Source organism: Aegilops tauschii, chromosome 4 (assembly GCF_002575655.3).
Source record: "Aegilops tauschii subsp. strangulata cultivar AL8/78 chromosome 4, Aet v6.0, whole genome shotgun sequence".
NCBI classification, from domain to species: domain Eukaryota; kingdom Viridiplantae; phylum Streptophyta; class Magnoliopsida; order Poales; family Poaceae; genus Aegilops; species Aegilops tauschii.
The window spans coordinates 333,680,669-333,686,976 of record NC_053038.3 but is presented as its reverse complement, the minus strand read 5'-3'; positions in this window follow the sequence as shown (position 1 = coordinate 333,686,976).

Sequence of the window (6,308 nt, the reverse complement as noted above, 5' to 3'; positions counted from 1 at the left end):
TTATGCATTTCTCCGACAAGTATTTCAGGATGGAGGGAGTATTATATATAGGTGGAAAATGTTTTTGAAGATATTAAAAAAATATAATGGTCTATAAGTATTTAGAACATTTTATATTTAATTTATATATCAACGGGCCTTAAAAGGCCAAGAGGTGCCCCTTTCCTTGTGTGGGGGGGTGTGAATCCTACTAGGGAAGGAGTCCAACTCCTCCCCCCTTTGGATGGTTCCCTCCTTGGTGGCATCACTCCTCTCCCCCTCTAACCTATATATACTTGAGGTATTGGCCACATGAAAGGATTGAGAAGAGGTGTCTAGAAGGGGGTGATTAGACCCTCAACAAAGAAAAGTAGCAGTTTTTTATTTCTTCTAAGTTAAGGTGGAGTTTTAGCACAAGTTTAAACATTCACAATACGTTTCAAGAAAGCATGGCAAGAGTATATGAGCAGCGGAAAGTAAAGCATGTAACTTGCAAGAAAGTAAAGGGATGGGATTGGAGTGTGCAAACGCAATTGGAGACACGGAGATTTTTGGCGTGGTTCCGATAGGTGGTGCTATCGCACGTCCACGTTGGTGGAGACTTCAACCCATGAAGGGTAACGGTTGCGCGAGTCCACGGAGGGCTCCACCCACTAAGGGTCCACGAAGAAGCAACCTTGTCTATCCCACCATGGCCATCGCCCACGAAGGACTTGCCTCACTTGGGTAGATCTTCACGAAGTAGGCGATCTCCTTGCCATTACAAACTCCTTGGTTCAACTCCACAATCTTGACGGATGCTCCCAAGTGACACCTAACCAATCTAGGAGACACCACTCTCCAAAAGATAATAGATGGTGTGTTGATGATGAACTTCTTGCTCTTATGCTTCAAATGATAGTCTCCCCAACACTCAACTCTGTCTCATAGATTTGGATATGGTGGAAAGATGATTTGAGTGGAAAGCAACTTGGGGAAGGCTAGAGATCAAGATTCTTGTGGTTGGATTGGAATATCTTGGTCTCAACACATGAGTAGGTGGTTCTCTCTCAGAAAATGAATGCTGGAAGTGTAGGCACATTCTGATGGCTCTCTCCATGAATGGAGGATGGGTGGAGAGGTATATATAGCCTACACACAAAATCTAGCCGTTACACACAATTTACCAAACTCGGTGGGACCGAACAGTGAAACTCGGTCAGACCGATATGGTTCAAAATGTGAACGTTAGAGTTTTCGGTGGGACCGACATGATCAGCTCGGTGGGACCTATGTGCTAGGGTTAGGGTAAAACCACAACTCGGTTTGACCGATTACACAAACTCGGTGAGACCAATTTTGGTAATAAGCAAACAGAGAGTTGGTCAAGCAAACTTGGTGGGACCTATTGCATATCTCGGTGGGACTGAAATAATTGCAACAGGCAATCAGAGAGTTTCCAAGCCCATCTCGATGAGACCGAGATCCCATCGGTGAGACCGAACTGATTAGGATTTCTAGCAGTGGCTATGTCAAGTGAACTCAGTGGCGCCGGATAAATCAAATCGGTGGCCGAGTTTGACTTTAGGTTTAGGACATATGTGAAAATGAGAAAGTGGTTGAGGGCTTTGGAGCATATCACTAAGCACTTTGAGCAAGCAAGCCATTAAACAACACCTCATCCCCTTTTAATAGTATTGGCTTTTCCTATGGACTCAATGTGATCTTGGACCACTAAAATGAAAATGTAGAGTCTTGAGATTTTGCCAATGTTTGTCCTTAGCATCTTGAAGGGGTTCCACATCCTCTTGTCCATGACACTCCACTGTTGAACTCATCTGAAATATACTGGACAAAAATATTAGTCCAACAAGAGATAAGTTGACATTAATTACCAAAATCACCCAGGGAGCACTTGTGCTTTCACCATAATTGAATATACAAGTTTTGGAGCCTCCTCTAGTTCTTCTAGCTCATGTTCTTATTGGTGCTAGTTGACTAATTAGAGTGTGGTTAATCCTCTTCTCCTCATAATTAGAAGCCTAGTGTGGTTCTAAAATCCTCTCTCTAATTCTCTGGTGATGATTAGCTCTGGACGGTGAAGCGCTGCCGGATCATGAAGGATGCACGCTTGCAACCAAGTAGAGAGGTCGTGCTTTCAATCTTCAGTTCGAGGGACTGTTCGTGGGTGGTACGCGGGATCGTTCATCTTGCTGGGGAACGTAGTATTTCAAAAAATTTACCTACGATCACGCAAGATCTATCTAGGAGATGCATAGCAACGAGAGGGGAGAGTGTGTCCATGTACCCTTGTAAACCAAAAGCGGAAGTGTTTAGTAACGCGGTTGATGTAGTCGAACGTCTTCGCGATCCAACCGATCCAAGTACCGAACGTACGGCACCTCCGTGTTCAGCACACGTTCAGCACGATGACGTCCCTCAAGCTCTTGATCAGTTGCGGACGAGGGAGAGTTTTGTCAGCACGACAGCGTGGTGACGGTGTTGGTGATGTGATCCGCGCAGGGCTTTGCCTAAGCACCACGACTATATAATCTGAGGTGTAATCTGTGGAGGGGGGCACCGCACACGATTAAGAGAAACTTGTGTGTCCTAGGTGCCCCCTCTCCCCACATATATATAGGTTGGAGGGGGGAAGAGGCAGCCTTAGGGTGCCCCCAAGTAGGCCGAATCCTACTTGGGGTGCAAGCCCAATTCGCCCCCTTCCTTATTTCAGCATATGGGAAGGAAAAGAGAAGGGGGAAGAGAAGGAAAGGGTGGAGGCCGAACACTCCGCCTTCCTTTCTTCTTCCCCTTCCTTTCCTCCTACTCCTATTCGGACTAGGAGGGGCGCACCAGCCCACCAGGGGCTGGTCTGTCCCTCACTTGGCCCAATAGGCCCATAACTTTGCAGGGAGGGGGGTGCTCGGAACCCTTTCGGTGACCCATATCACCCGGAACACTTCCGGTGTCCAAATATCATCGTCCTATATATGAATCTTTACCTCTCGACCATTTCGAGGCTCCTCGTCATGTCTGCGCTCCTCGTCATGTCTGTGATCTCATCCGGGACTCCAAACAAACTTTGGTCACCAAAACCACATAACTCATAATACAAATCATCATCGAACGTTAATCGTGCGGACCCTATGGGTTCGAGAACTATGTAGACATGACCGAGACACATCTTCGGTCAATAACCAATAGCGGAACCTGGATGCTCATATTGGCTCCTACATATTCTACGAATATCTTTATTGGTTAAACCGCATAACAACATACGTCATTCCCTTTGTCATCGGTATGTTACTTGCCCGAGATTCAATCATCGGTATCATCATACCTAGTTCAATCTCGTTACTAGCAAGTCTCTTTACTCATTACATAATGCATCATCCCGCAACTAACTATTAGTCACATTGCTTGCAAGGCTTATAGTGATGTGCATTACCGAGAGGGCCTAGAGATACCTCTCCGATACTCGAAGTGACAAATCCTAATCTCGATCTATGCCAACCCAACAAACACCTTCGGAGACACCTGTAGAGCATCTTTATAATCACCCAGTTACGTTGTGACATTTGGTAGCACACAAGGTGTTCCTCCGGTATTCGGGATTTGCATAATCTCATAGTCAAAGGAATATGTGTAAGCCATGAAGAAAGCAATAGCAATAAAACTAAACGATCATTATGCTAAGCTAACGGATGGGTCTTGTCCATCACATCATTCTCCAATGATGTGATCCCATTCATTAAATGACAAAACATGTCTATGGTCAGGAAACTTTAACCATCTTTGATTAAAAAGCTAGTCAAGTAGAGGCATACTAGGGACACTCTGTTTTGTCTATGTATTCACACATGTACTAAGTTTCCGGTTAATACAATTCTAGCATGAATAATAAACATTTATCATGATATAAGGAATTATAAATAACAACTTTATTATTGCCTCTAGGGCATATTTCCTCCAGTCTCCCACTTGCACTAGAGTCAATAATCTAGTTCACATCGTGATGTGATTTAACACCAATAGTTCACATCTTTATGTGATTAGTTCACATCTCCATGTGAGTAACACCCAAAGGGTTTACTAGAGTCAATAATCTAGTTCACATCGCTATGTGATTAACACCCAAAGAGTACTAAGGTGTGATCATGTTTTGCTTGTGAGAGAAGTTTAGTCAACGGGTCTGCCACATTCAGAGCCGTATGTATTTTGCAAGATTTCTATGTCTACAATGCTCTGCACGGAGCTACTCTAGCTAATTGCTCCCACTTTCAATATGTATCCAGATTGAGACTTAGAGTCATCCGGATAGTGTCAAAACTTGCATCGATGTAACCCTTTACGACAAACTTTTTGTCACCTCCATAACCGAGAAACATGTCTTTATTCCACTAAGAATAATTTTGACCGATGTCCAGTGATCCACTCCTGGATCGCTATTGTACCCTCTTGCCAAACTCATGGTGAGGTACACAATAGGTATGGTACACAGAATAGCATACTTTATAGAACATATAACCGAGGCATAGGGAATGACTTTTCATTCTCTTTCTATTTTTCTGCCGTGGTTGGGTTTTGAGTCTTTACTCAACTTCACACCTTGCAACACATGCAAGAACTCTTTCTTTGACTGTTCCATTTTGAACTCCTTCAAAATCTTATCAAGGTATGTACTTATTGAAAAAACTTATCAAGCGTCTTGATCTATGTCTATAGATCTTGATGCCCAATATGTAAGCAGCTTCACTGAGGTATTTCTTTGAAAAACTCCTTTCAAACACTCCTTTTTGATTTCCAAAAAATTCTACATCATTTCTGATCAACAATATGTCATTCACATATACTTATTAGAAAGGTTGTAGTGCTCCCACTCACTTTCTTGTAAATGCAGGCTTCACCAAAAGTCTGTATAAAACAATATGCTTTGATCACCTTATCAAAGTGTATATTCCAACTCCGAGATGCTTGCACCAGTCCATAGATGGATCGCTAGAGCTTGCACACTTTGTTAGCACCTTTAGGATTGACAAAACCTTCTTGTTGCATCATATACAACTCTTCTTTTAGAAATCCATTAAGGAATGTAGTTTTGACATCCATTTGCCAGATTTCATAAAATGTGGCAATTGCTAACATGATTCGGACAGACTTAAGCATTGCTACGAGTGAGAAAATCTTATCGTAGTCAACACCTTGAACTTGTCGAAAACCTTTTTGCGACAATTCGAGCTTTGTAGATAGTAACACTACTATCAGCGTTCGTCTTCCTCTTGAAGATCCATTTATTATCAATGGCTTGCCGATCATCGGGCAAGTCAATCAAAGTCCATACTTTGTTCTCATACATGGATCCCATCTCAGATTACATGGCTTCAAGCCATTTCGCGGAATCTGGGCTCATCATCGCTTCCTCATAGTTCGTAGATTCATCATTGTCTAGTAACATGACTTCCAGAACAGAATCACCGTACCACTCTGGTGCGGACCGTACTCTGGTTGACCTACGAGGTTCAGTAGTAACTTGATCTGAAGTTTCATGATCATCATCATTAGCTTCCTCGCTGATTGGTGTAAGAATCAGTGGAACTGATTTCTGTGATGTACTACTTTCAAATTCGGGAGAAGGTACAATTACCTCATCAAGTTCTAGTTTCCTCCCACTCACTTCTTTTGAGAGAAACTCCTTCTCTAGAAAGGATCCATTCTTAGCAACGAATACCTTGCCTTTTGGATCTGTGATAGAAGGTGTACCCAACATTCTCCTTTGGGCATCCTATGAAGATGCATTTCTCCGATTTGGGTTCGAGCTTATCAGGTTGAAGCTTTTTCACATAAGCATCGCAGCCCCAAACTTTAAGAAGCGACAGCTTAGGTTTCTTACTAAACCACAGTTCATATGGTGCCGTCTCAACAGATTTAGATGGTGCCCTATTTAACGTGAATGCAGTTGTCTCTAATGCATAACCCCAAAAAGATAATGGTAAATCGGTAAGAGACATCATAGATCGCACCATATCTAATAAAGTACGGTTACGACGTTCAGACAGACCATTACGCTGTGGCATTCTAGGTGGCGTGAGCTGCGAAACTATTCCACATTGTTTCAAATGAAGGCCAAACTCGTAACTCAAATATTCGCCTCCGCGATCAGATCGTAGAAACTTTATTTTGTTGTTACGATGATTCTCAACTTCACTCTGAAATTCTTTGAACTTTTCAAAATTTTCAGACTTGTGTTTCATTAAGTAGATATACCCATATGTGCTCAAAACATCTAAGAAGGTCAGAAATAACGATATCCACCGCGAGCCTCAACACTCGTTGGACCGCATACATCGGTA